The sequence below is a fragment of the Periplaneta americana genome, chromosome 17, assembly GCF_040183065.1.
Source record: "Periplaneta americana isolate PAMFEO1 chromosome 17, P.americana_PAMFEO1_priV1, whole genome shotgun sequence".
NCBI classification, from domain to species: domain Eukaryota; kingdom Metazoa; phylum Arthropoda; class Insecta; order Blattodea; family Blattidae; genus Periplaneta; species Periplaneta americana.
The window spans coordinates 10,817,750-10,831,624 of record NC_091133.1 but is presented as its reverse complement, the minus strand read 5'-3'; the positions used below and the strand labels follow the sequence as shown (position 1 = coordinate 10,831,624).

General features: G+C 35.3%; 1 protein-coding gene across 3 annotated transcripts in view; it reads right to left on the bottom strand.

Annotated features, from left to right (window-relative positions):
- LOC138693052 (zinc finger protein 271-like) overlaps nt 1-13,875 on the bottom strand; it is a 152,952-nt gene that overhangs the window by 114,996 nt on the left and 24,081 nt on the right. The window lies entirely within an intron of this gene.

Sequence of the window (13,875 nt, the reverse complement as noted above, 5' to 3'; positions counted from 1 at the left end):
GTCCACATTTTGAAGTTTTGAGATAATCGAAAAAAAAAACTGTCTTGTGAGTGATCTGTCGAAGATTACACCAAAACATCTTGTACATACAAGCATAGACATACAGAATTAGTTTATACTCATATTATGGGTTATTAGAATCATTGTAATTTAGAAAACACGTAATTACACTTACTTCCTTTCAACATGGAGATGCTCTATTTACAAGAATGTATAAACTTTTTTACCCTCTAAGAACACATTGTGCATTTACTAAATAATATGTAATACAATAAATTCGAAAGAAGAAATCAACTTGAAACATGTTACTTGAATGGCGTAGTACAGCCTATATTGATTTCACAGACTAGATATAATATTCATTACTAAGCGTGATCTTTTTATAAAATATTAGGCCAACACTTATTTACATCATAAATTGATTCGCTGTTTTCGGTGTTACTATTTTAACAATGACATTGCTTTTTCGTTAGCAATGGATGCAATGATACTACAGTATTCCTTTGAAGTATAGACTGTGTCTCATCATGGAACTGCTTTCTAAAATCCCTATTACAGGGTAAGAAGCAATGCACTCTGAAGGGAATCTGTGAATGATTTCCTCAAACCTCTTCTTTTCAACTAAATTCATACAACACTGAACGAACGAGAGAGTGAGGTGAGTGAGTGAGTGATGCCAGTGTGCACCATTCTCGATTAAAATTTGAACATGGTTAAGTCGGCACTTGACCATCTTCAACGCCAATGTGCGCAGTATCAATCTCAATCAAAGTTAAACAAGCGAGTTGATGATGATCAAATTTGATCACGGGTGTGGGACCGATTATCTTGAATTGAACATGGTCAAGTCGAGAAAACCAAAATGGCGGCACGATTTGACGTGCTTGATGGAATTGAAGATGAAATGATGTATCTTGAACGCGCAAATCATTGCGGATGTAACAGAATTGGTGTTATTGTAGAAAAATGTTTTTTTTTTTCTCAAAATAGACTAATGTTTTATATATGTTTCTGCTTTGGAAGATCGGGACTTTACCCGAGGACAAAATATTATTTAGGCCTAATTGTCCAATTTTATTAACATAATAATAAAGTAGTTATTATATGCCGGTAATAATAAAGCAAAACTAAATGACCATTTTGTAGATTGCGAGATCATCACTTATTAGCTATAGATTTGCCGTTTGAAACTATTAGGACCTACATGACGTTTTGGACAATTAGGCTATTTACGCTTGAATTAAGAGAAATTACACGAATACCTTCCTTTCCCTCTTACTCCAAAATTCCAACCTTGTGAACACAAAATAAATGGATAAATTTCAGAACAAGGATACTTTCCTTTCCCTCTTACTCCAAAATTCCAACCTTGTGCACACAAAATAAATTGGCACTAAAAACTTCCTTTTCGTATGCATGATGATGCGTATTCGACATACACAGACGAATTGCTTGTTTTTTTTTTTATTTTAAAATAATTGTTAGCGAGATATCCGTATACTGAAATTTTCCCAAATAAATTATTGGCACTGAAATGTGTCTTTTCGTAAGCAAGATGATGAGCATTCGACAAACACATAAAAATCTGCTCTTTTTAGTAGCCTATTTCAAGATAATTATTGTCAGTGAGGTATCCGTATACTGAAATTTTCCCAAATTATTGACACTGAAATGTGTCTTTTCGTAAGCAAGATGATGAGCATTCGACAAACACATACAAATCTGCTCTTTTTAGTAGCCTATTTCAAGACAATTGTCAGTTGAAATTTTCCCAATTATTATCAATAATATGAAATAACCACTGCATAAATTACGTTACAAATTATGTGGAATTATGTAAACACGTATAACTCATGTGAATTGTGAGGTTAAATCCAACCAGGTAGCCTGCTTTTCTCAGAGAACTTCCGTCAGTACTTTTATTCTGTAATATTGATACATAATTGCTGACGAGTTCTAAAGGAATTCCCACTTCGAACTGTGAGAAGTTCGGTGCTCTTTTCTTTTTTTTCTTCCATGATTATTGAAACTTCTTATTTGAAAACTGCGAGGATGTTTTAAAGCGGTCTGACAAACAAAAACGAAGCGATAATTGACAGAGTGCGTTCGTTCGGTGTTTTATACCCGGTAACCTAGTGCTCAGATGATTCTTCTCAAGCGAGCGTATCGTCAGCTGACGGTGCTGAGTTGATCGAGGGAAAATGTCGGTGCACCGCATCTGTAACTTGATCATTGTCAGGAATTAACCATGTTTCCGTGATTGCTGATAAACGGGCTAGATGATCGAGAATGGTGCACACGGCCATGAGTGTGTGTGAATGATTGAGTGACCGAATGGTTTGTTCTGAGTTGGCACCCACCTAAGTTAAAATGGAATTTCTTAACACTATGTTTTACTTTATTAGTGAGGTAGTCCAGCATGAGAGAACATACTTCATTGGGCTCTTTTTTGGCCTTTTGATACATGCATAAACAGGGTGAAGAGCAAGTAATGTCATTAAATCTGGTGGGTGATTCCTTGAGGAAAATTTTTTAAGTTTTTAAGCTGGTTATTTAACGACGCTGTATCAACTACTAGGTTATTTAGCGTCGATGAGATTGGTGATAGCGAGATGAGACCGAGGATTCGCATTGACATTCACCTTAAGGTCGGGGAAAACCTCGAAAAAGAAACCCAACCAGGTAATCACCCAAGGATCCTTGAGGAAAGAGCAACGAGAAAGTCAAATACCATTTTGCTATATTTTGAATAGTTTTAAAGAAAAACGTGCATTTTAAAATACACGAATTATGATATTTTGCAATGCTGCATGCTGCAACCAGTTGGGAGTACACACTGTGTTGCTCTAAAGCCTAAACAACCTCTACAACTGGGTTCTTGAAGGCGATGGTCATCATGCCATGTACAGTACATTGCTTTTGTGTATGTGTATGTATTTATTCACACTGCAAATGGTTATATACCCGGTGGCAGTGGTAACTAATTACACTCAATAATGACAATTAATAATAAACACAGCTAATAAAAAACAATAGTTAATAATAAACACATAAGAAAAAAATACAGATGATATACTGTTTAATTTTTGTGTTTAAACTGTGTTACAGAACGGAGAATGAACACAGCTTATTTCACGTTCAACAAAATCTTGGAAAATTTAAAATAAACTGTACAACCTAATTTTCATTAAATGTTTTGAGAACACAGGTTTAAGACACGCTTCTTTCAAACTAAATGGATAAGATTAAGAGTTGTTCGCGTAGGCTTCTGCGGCTGGTGTACATGGTGTGTGGATAAGCTTCAGGGCTTCTACCGCGTTGTCTTGGTGTTATTGGCTGACGTTTCGACCACTGTGTTGTGGCCATCTTCAGAGCAGTTGTTGGATAAGGAAATAGTCTTCCAGCACTTGTATATATAGTAGTCTCGATGGGGGGAGTACTTGCTGTGATAGGTTGTAGGAGAAGGAGAACCTACGACCTATCACAGCAAGTACTCCCCCCATCGAGACTACTATATATACAAGTGTTGGCAGACTAGTTCCTTATCCAACAACTGCTCTGAAGATGGCCACAACACAGCGGTCGAAACGTCAGCCAATAACATCAAGAAAACGCGGTAGAAGCCCTGAAGCTTATCCATACACCAAGGTTAAGAGATATTTCTACACTCCTATTGCATGTCAATATTCTAGAGATCGTGAACAATAATAATGCATGTTTCACGTTATAAAAACCAAATTTTAAAACATTTATGATCCTAAAGAAAAAATTAAAAATACGTTATGCTTGTTGTTGTTAATCAACTGTCCGAAGACAGGACTGAACCTCACACGTAATACCAAGAAGGCACCACTTCTGAAACAACTAGCCCAGAAAATAATGGAGTAGGGTGGCCAATTCCTTTCCCCCTCTATTGGATACATCGATCGACCTGGTTGGCGAGTTGGTATAGCGCTGGCCTTCTATGCCCAAGATTGCGGGTTCGATCCCGGGCCAGGTGGATGGCATTTAAGTGTGCTTAAATGCGACAGGCGCATGTCAGTAGATTAACTGGCATGTAAAAGAACTCCTGCGGGACAAAATTCCGGCACATCTGGCAATGCTGATATAACCTCTGCAGTTGCGAGCATAGTTAAATAAAACATAACATTTGGACACATCGCCAATTAGCTACATATTACACTAGTCAGACTTCAGATGCATACAAACAACTGTTCTTCCTAAGACACATATCACGATAGGCTTATGTTACATTAAAGTAACGAACAAAATTTAAATTGTAATATTATGAAACATGTTTATGATGTTATACTTTATTACATGAGTAAATATTATGAAACGAAAGTAGTGAAGCATATTTAAAAGGAACTGTGTTGTTTCCAGTTCTCGTTATCTCATCCATTCCTTGCATATGCGAGCTGCATCTCTCCAGACAGCTTTACAGTGTTGTCAGAGCGCACCATAGTTTAAAATTTCTTTGTGGAACGAGAACTTCCATTGGTTTGGATCAAATTTCTTCACATTTAAAGGACAAAACTAAAATTCCTTCAGTCATTTATTATCATAATATACTCCTCTCTCAAACTGACTGAGCGTGTCGAGAATTAATTCAATAGCTTTTCCAAAATGTGCTATGAAATATTTCATATTAAATAATTCTTTTTCTCGGAAAGGAAGCACAAAGGAGCATAAAATTAATGTAACTACTTGCGGTACATCATGTATATCTTGCAATTGTTGTTACTAAGATTGGTAGATCCAACATTTTTTCTTGGGAATTACTTTACCCTCGTAGTTTGTATATCGCCGCATTTTTGTAAAAAGGGGAGAACTAACAGATCATTAATTTTACAGTACAAGCAAAAAACTTCCATTAGCCAATTTCTCTTTTTATTGCAAATGAACCATTGAGCTATCAAACTTAAATTAATTCAAAATAACGACTCTTCTCAGTTGCAAAAATGGCGTCTTTCAGATTTTAAAGTTTACTTAATAGTTTTAAGTATATTAAATTTTTTTAGAAAAATCACTTGGACCCGTTTTACATAACGGAGGTGATATGCAACCCTTTTACTCTTGATCTTTTAACATTGTTCCTAAGATATGTTTCGTCGCGACATTGACTTTTTATTCCTTTTATGGCCTCGTATATTCTGTCTTTCATTATCCGATACCATTATTATTAATAAGTACAGAATAATCAAAATTAAACATTTAATGTGTCAAATTGCTAACTACTCCTCTGGTTGAAGTTCTGGCTGATATGTACGTCTATTATCAGGCAGTACATGTCACTTGACGATATATGTCAGAGGAAAAACAATATTCTTTTGTATTCATCTGAAGTCTGATTAGTGTAATGTGGCTAATCGGCGATGATGTATGCAATGGAGGGGGAAAGGAACTCGTCACTCTACCCCATTATCTTCTGGCCTAATTGCCTCATAAGTGGTACCTTGTTGGTACCACTTGTGAGGTTCACACCTGTCTTCAGACAGTTGACTAAACAACAACTACTAACAATCAACAATCAGTCTGTACAAACTCATAAAACACACGAGATATTGCAGGCAGAAATACTGTTATCACTGGACCACCAACCTGAAACTGGAGCCTTCGTAGTTCCGTGTTGAAAAGCACTAACTAAAGGAGTTAGTTCCTGTCAACACTGAATGACAAAATTGACTAGCTCAAATAAAGCACAAGGAATATGAGTAATTAGTTCGTTCCAACTGCAGAGACCGCATGCTTTTTACATTACAAATTAATGAAAAAGTAAAGTTGACAAAATTGTGGACTTAAGTTCGTTTCTACAATGAATGATTCACATATTTATTGACTTCATTGTTAGGCTTGTCAGTCTAAAAACACAGTAGATTTTGAATATTTTGAAAGAAACTGGACTAACAACAAGAAAAGGGAACATTTCCACTATTTTTTTAATTGTCTCTAAAAAATTTGTATCTATTTATATATCCATAACAATTTATTCGTGAAATGCCATTTGCTGCAGAAAGCAGATATGTCGCTAATTAATATATTTTTATAAGCTGGTACTTAAATTAATCTATGAAGAAGTTCTTAAATGTCAGACAATCCTCTGTAACTTGTTTGAGTAAGATTTTACTAATAGTATCTCCTATTCCAAAAATTAAAGAGTTCTCAATTAATTGTAGGGCATAAGGAAGTAATTCTTCAATAAAGAAAGATTCATCTTGAACAAACATAATCCATCACAAATCCATATGTTTCATAGATTGGCTAATGATACTAGCCGTATAATCTGGTCCTCATAGGTTCCAATATGGTCAAGGGCAACGGAATTTAAAGGGCCTTTGATACTGAATAATGCCTACATGTGAATACATCTTTATTTAAACTGCTGGTACTGCTACAGCTATTGCTACCACTACTACTACTACTACTACTACTACTACTACTACTACTACTACTACTACTACTACTGCTACTACTACTACTACTACTACTCAACGAGTTTGAGAAGACTATAGCGTGGCCATGTTGTCCTGTACAGCGCTCTTTGCAGTGCCACTGCGAAACACGGCAGATCTGAGCTAAGCGCCCACCTTTGTAAAAATTCGTCTGCTTACAATGTTGTATAACGGAGGTAAGAAGTACAAAAAAAACGAAGAAAAAACATGCCTGTTGTGTGTGCTGCATATAACTGCAATGTCGAAAGGAAAAAGACAACTGATATATCATATTTCATGTAAATTTTATCAAGTTAAGTCCATAGTTTTGTTAATTAGCAGCATTTTTTTTTTCATGTATAAATGTGTAACAACGCCCGGCATAAACAAAATAAATGGTTCACTGGTAATGTACTTAAACTAAATACGGATAAAACCAATACAATTCTGTTTCAGACCCAGTGAAAAACAAATAGCAATACAATATTAAAACTGTATTTCGACACTGGCATCCTTTATTTCTGCTCCTTCTGTCCTTACCGCTTATAAGAAGTAGGCCTATTTCGAAGACAAACGATTAATCAAATAAATGGTTCACTAGTAATAAAGTTAAACTAAATACGGATAAAACCGCTACAATTCCGTTTCAAACCTAGTAATAGCAATCAAATATTAAAATTGTATTTCGACACTCGCATCCAAAATAACGCAAAACTCTGGGGTAGGTCGTATTGTTGTTAGTATTTTGACTGGAAGGACATGAAAGAACATAATTGAGCACCCACGTGCAATAATGGGGTAAGTATGAATATATTTCGTACTGTAACTACTTACCCCATTATTGTACGCGGGTGCTCAATTATACACTAATAATTATCTGTGATGCCACAGCCCTTGAAAGGCTCAGACAGACCAGCCGGCTGTTGGCCTCACGTTCACATTTCGATAATAATTATACTTTACTGTAACAAAAAAAACTGAAAGCGTGTTTTGTCATGTTTCACCCACGTTACAAGCTTGGAGGTAAAGGTTGTTTACTACAGATAGGGCCTACTTTCTTTCTATATCTTATGGTATAGTAAATAGTTTTGCAACGTGTAGAGACTGGGAAAACAATTTAATAAAATCATCCGAATCATACTCGTTCATTTTATAGGCAATCTTGCAGGTCGCATTTAAAAGAACCTAGGAATATTAACATTTTCTTCAGTATATTTGCTAGGACTTCTTGTCATACTACATGACAATTTTGCTTAGGTTATTCTTCTAAGCATTCCTTCTAGGAATAGCTCAAATGTTTTAAATTTAGCGTACATAAGTTTAGATTAAGTTCCTAGCACGTATTTGACGAAATACTAGGTTTTTCCACTTCAGTTTAACTGATTTATGCAAACGAAATTAAGACAGCTGCCTATTCTAATGTCAGTTATCACCACGTCCACTTTGTTTTGGGCACATAAGTTCATTACCGACGGTCGTTCAATTTTCTTCAAACATGGCGGCGCAATGACCACTCTATATCTTTCTCTTTCTAGCTCGTTGCTACTACTGCTGCTACTACTATCACTGTCATCATCACCACTACTGTAACTACTGATAGGGTAGAGGAAATATTTCATAACGTCTATAAGATCTGGAAGTAATCAATGAAGCTTCAGCCTAATAAAATTAAATTCTCACATCGTACAAAAATACTAGTCTAAAAGTAAGAATAATGGCATTGTATACAAAGTCTTCTTATTAGTAATATAAAGACTGAAAATCACTGACGCATTTCAATGTAAATATTTCAAAATCCTTTAACAATAAATACACTTCGTTACTAAAATGGAAAGTAAATATATGTAATTCTAGTGTCATGGAGTGAAAACATTTCTGCCTATACCTCAATATCTTGAATATTTTTTATATTTTGCCAACATAAATGTTATAACCTAACCTTATGTAGGTTATAACTCGTGACTAGGATACACTACTGGCCTGTTATATAAAGAAGAGTGAGCCAAAAGACTATTTATGATGGGGAACCCAGAGCAGAGTATATTAGAGAGTACCACATTCTTGGCGGTGGTGGGTATATTTACTCCTTGCTCGGCACAGAAGCGTATGCAGTAATGCTAGAAGGAAGGTCATTAAAGGCGATATCATACATTTTAAATATGTTATGTTTTATTTAACGACACTCGCAACTGCAGAGGTTATATCAGTGTCACTGGATGTACTGGAATTTTGTCCCGCAGGAGTTCTCTTACATGCCAGTAAATCTACTGGCATCAGCCTGTCGCATTTAAGCACACTTAAATGCCATCGACCTGGCCCGAGATCGAACCCGCAACCTTGGGCATAGAAGGCCAGCCGTACATTTTATTCTGGTTTATTGAATACAGGAGTCATGGATTAATAAACATTACTGTCACAGTGAAATGTTTCGTTAGAAAGAACACTTTATTATTTATGTTATGTCCATTTCAATAAGGATAACATCAGCAATTTATCTACTGCAATTCTCATACCAACACTTCAACTGTCACATTTAACAGATTGTAGTATTGCATTTGCTGTAATAGACAATTTTCTTAACAATAAATATATTCTAGACCTAAAATACAGTGATAAGACTTTTTTAAAAACATTATGACAAGTTGGGAATGTATGAGTTGAAGTGTTAATGAATAAAGACATCAAAGCCTTTAGTGTCAACTCATTTTCTACCGAAGTTTCACATTTGTTTCTGAAAAATTGTTCTGCATTTAGGATTATATGAAACGCGCTTTTACAAGTGACATTTCCTTGTTCGACTTGAGGGTCTCTAATGTGCTAATAAAATTTATAGATTCATCCTTGTTATCAGTTATAAGAGATAAGAAACAGTTTTCACAAATACTATAGACTATGACTTGTTTTGTTTTATTTTGAACAAAAGTGATCCCAACAAATAGTAAAACGCTTGTTGTTCACTCAAGTCAATATTTATATTTTCAGTTAAATTGCAATTTTATATCAATTTCCTTTTGCTCACATTCATCTTCACTAGGCTTTACTGTTTAGGGTTTACTTGCATCTGTACCTAGAAACTCAACTAATTGCACACAATCGCAAACTGCATAACTTCCATGTTCCGTTTGTGAGAAAAACTGTTAAATTCATATTAATCGTAATGCAATTTTGAATTCTTTTGCATCCGGGATTGGACTCCTGGTATGGACAGTAGAAAATAAATTTTCTAATGCATACCACATGCATAAGATATTTGAAGTTCGCTTTATTAAGACAACTTCCTTGAATATCAAGAACTGTTTTTGTTGCCAGTATTATATCAGTTTGGAATGGTTTCCAACATCGCTTTTGCCCAAGTTGATGTTTTCAATTATAAATATTATGTCAATGAGAAAAATTAATCATTGAGGTAAATTCCTCCTCTTGTTTGTGACTTAATGCTAATTTTGTACAGCGACAATTCCTTGCATAGAACCATTTATGCATTACTTCAAAAAACCAAGCTGATGTGAAATGTTTACCTTTCTTTTTTATGTAAAATTTGATGGCTGCTGAAACAGCTCGGTTTATAAGTGCTAGAGAATAACCTATATTCATTTTATCAAAAAGGCCTGGGTTTATAATTTTATCTTGAAGACCAGGTGCCACTTTCAGTTCACATTTCCTGTCTTCAGCAGTAACTGCTTTTACAGATTCAATACTTGCTTCATTTGATGGCAAATCGAAATGTTTGTTTGCCCTGAAGTCAAAACAAGTCTCATATTCTTAAATACATGTGGTGGATCAGGGAGGAAATACAAATTTCCTCATGTTTTATTCAGACAGGGATGTTCACAAAAATTAACTATTTCTGAATACTTAGCATGTTATACCATGTAAACGCCAGACTGCCTGATTCTGAGGACTCATATCTGAAACTACAGCACATACATTTACACCAACTGAATTACACATAGTTACTATTTCAGTAATTTTATCATTTGCTTGGTTGGCATCATAGGAATTTCCCGTACATTCTATAAGCAATAGTCTGCTTCCATCGAGTAACAAGACCAGCAAGCATGAAAACAAGAGCATGTGCAGCTAATTTCCGTTAGTTGATTTCCTTCTGATGCTGACATTGTTGGTTTACATGTAAATTAAAACCAAATTAAATAAGTGGTAGGCTACTATTTACACGACAGAGAGAGGAAATAAAGGGTGCGTCAGAAAGAACGGCTTGATTTCAAATTATCGATACGCAGCGAGGGGAGGGATAGAGTGAGGGGGACCACGGCTGTTGGGTCAGCCAGAGAATGCAGTTTCAGTTGAGAACATGGTATTGGTCTGACGTACAACGTGCTTTCATCGTAGAGATATTTTTTGAAAAATGAGGAGTCTGTGATCGCCACTCAGTACTCATTTCGACATTGGATGTCACGCTAGGATTCCAACTCGGAATACAATTTTGCGGTGCGTGGCTTCATTTCGTATCACAGGTTCAACATTAAAGAAGAAATCACCTGGACGAACACGGAGCGCGTGTACAACTGCAAATGTGGAGACAGACACTAGGTTTTCCGGCCACATCAAAGATCAGCCCACAAACATGCTATTGCACTGAGATTGTCCGAGGCTACGGTAAGATCTCGCGCCCTGCGACTTCTTTCTTTGGGACCATTTGAAGGCGTAAGTTTATAAACATCGATAACATATACTGGATGAACTGAAGACGGCGATTCGTGAAGAAATCATGGCAATTCCACCAGCTATGACTGTGAAAGTGATGGCGAAATTCAGAAAATGCCTCGATGCCTGTATTGAAAGCCAAGGACATCATATGGATTATGTTGTTTTCCATAAATAAACTGCATGTATTGGTGAATATGTTGATAATAATAAATTTTTGATTTGATGAATCCTTACAATTTTCTTGCTCTGTGAAATCCATCCGTTCTTTCTGACGCAGCCTGTACAAATATTCGCATGGATTTAGCCAACCGATTTAATTTAAATATATTCTGATTACCGAGAACTAAACCAGATGAACTGTCGAACTACAGACCGGGTTTCAAGGTCATTTCAACTATCAATAAGACAGTATGCCTCTCATCGGGTTTCATACATTGAATTTTAGTCTCTAACAGAGGAAACAAATCATAGACCTATAATATTCCAGGTTTAAATTTAAATCCTTGTATCGGTTTCTGCAGGGTGTGAATACTTGGTATTGGATAATTCTGATTTCCAAGTTCCTCATAACCAGATGTACCACATGATAAATACAATTTAAGACACTTTTTAATTGTATCTGTTTGAAAAGGCCGGCCGGTCTACCTTCCTCTGTTTAAATAGTCATTAAAAAGAGATTGAATGTTACTTTTGAAGGTTTCTGTCTCTTCATGTAAGTGCTTTCCTTTTTTTCTGCACGACTGTAATTTTCACTCCAACTCAAGAATGTTTGGATTTGTTTTCTCCTGTGTCGACATGTTAGAGCTTTCGTCTACTATATCTTCTTCCATTGATTCATAGGGAATTGTTTCTTTCATACCTGCAAGATTCAGAACTGCATTATTATCTATTATTTAGTTAAGTTCACGACTAATATTCTCTAATATTGTACATTATTTACAGTATTAATAGTTAAATGCAGAGTTAAGAATTTAAACAATAATTAAATTTTCATATTAGAGATATATTTATTTTATTTCGTAAAATATTATATTATCAGTTTATACATTTAGGACTATAATGATTGAATGTGCTGAATTTCAATCTCATAAAATGATTGTTAACAAAGAAGTTTTATTACTATTATTATTATTATTATTATTATTATTATTGTATTTCTTTCGATGTTTTGTATATTGTAACCAAACATACGTGAATAGAATATATTTTCTTTAATCCACTTACTTTCAGATTTATTCACTATTCTTTTTGCTGCCTCTTTCCATGGTTTTGAAATTTGTGTGAAAATATTATAGGAACAGCGCCCCAGCATAACAATCTCCTTCTGTCAGCTCGATTATTTTCAAACATATTGTATGCAAAATGTTTCTGTAATCACAAATTAGTGTTCTCAATAATTGTAAATTACTGTGATCATAAATTGCAACATGTACAATAAAAATATATATTCAAATTCAATTCAAATGTAGTAGCACTTACCTCGCATGTATATGCACGTTTCGGAAGGCAACCCTTTCTTGTGATGTTGTTTATCTATTTCTTTCTTGTTTCTATATTTGTCTCTCTGAGACAGGAGAAACAATCTGACATTTTTTTCTGACCTTTGAGAGCAGTTAACTGCACAACACGGCATTCTTCAAGATAACGATGGAATATCACACTAGAAACCTATGTACCTATTCCTATGCAAGTCTTGCATTGTACTGAATCTCCGATGAAGTAAATAGGGCCGCTGCGCCAGCATTTGTCAGATCGAAAGAATGTGGTACTCCCCAATATACACTGCTCTGGGGGAATCACGTAACGAGTATCGATTCATTACATCTCCGTACAAAAGAAGGCTAGCCTTCTCTCACATTATTACATTGCGCTATATTGGTGTTCTCTGAAAACGCTGCTTTGCTGAATTTAATTTATTGTGAAGAATGGGTAGAATGGAAAAAAATTCTCTCCGGCACTGGGACTCGAACCCGGGTTTTCAGGTCTACGTGCTGACGCTTTATCCACTAAGCCACACCGGATTCCAGTTCTGATGCCGGATTGAATCCTTCTCACAGTCAGTTTAAGTTCTACCTCTCTGTTCCCCTTTGGTGGCCTACACTCATGTACTGTCCCACAGAATATGTTCTACCCATTCTTCACCATATGGGGAATGCAGAAATCCTGCACGGAGATATAATCTATACTTCGGTACATCATAGTACTATGAGTTTATTTTAATCAAAAGTGTATATGTACTACATATTAAGTTTGCGTAAAATGGTTTATACTGAGAGAACATTGAGGTGATTATTTGTAGAATTAGAAGAGAAACCATTTTCAAGTTGGGCGTATGAAACAAAATGTACTTACAAAGATAGAAGATCGACACCACATTTATAAATTAAAATACCGGGAGGAGAAAGACAAAATAGAAATTTTCCATTTTCATGGAATAAGAAATATCCTTGACTAACAGAATGCTCTCAGACAAAGATGATACATTGTTTTACCTGTACTCTGTTTCGAGGTGAAAATGAGTGGTCATTATCTTCTTGTAAGGTCTGTATCACAAAAAATTTTGATAGATAAATATCTGCTCTGTAAAAAAGACACCAGGTAAGCAGATTTTTTCAACCTACCCAGTACTTACAACTTAGCTTCGCCACTGATATCTTCACACTTGTACCAACAATACGTCCCTTAGAAAAAATAATATTTAAATATAAATATTAATACGTATCCATACTTGAAATGTAGGATACAGTGAGATAAAAATGATTTTACACGGAAAATA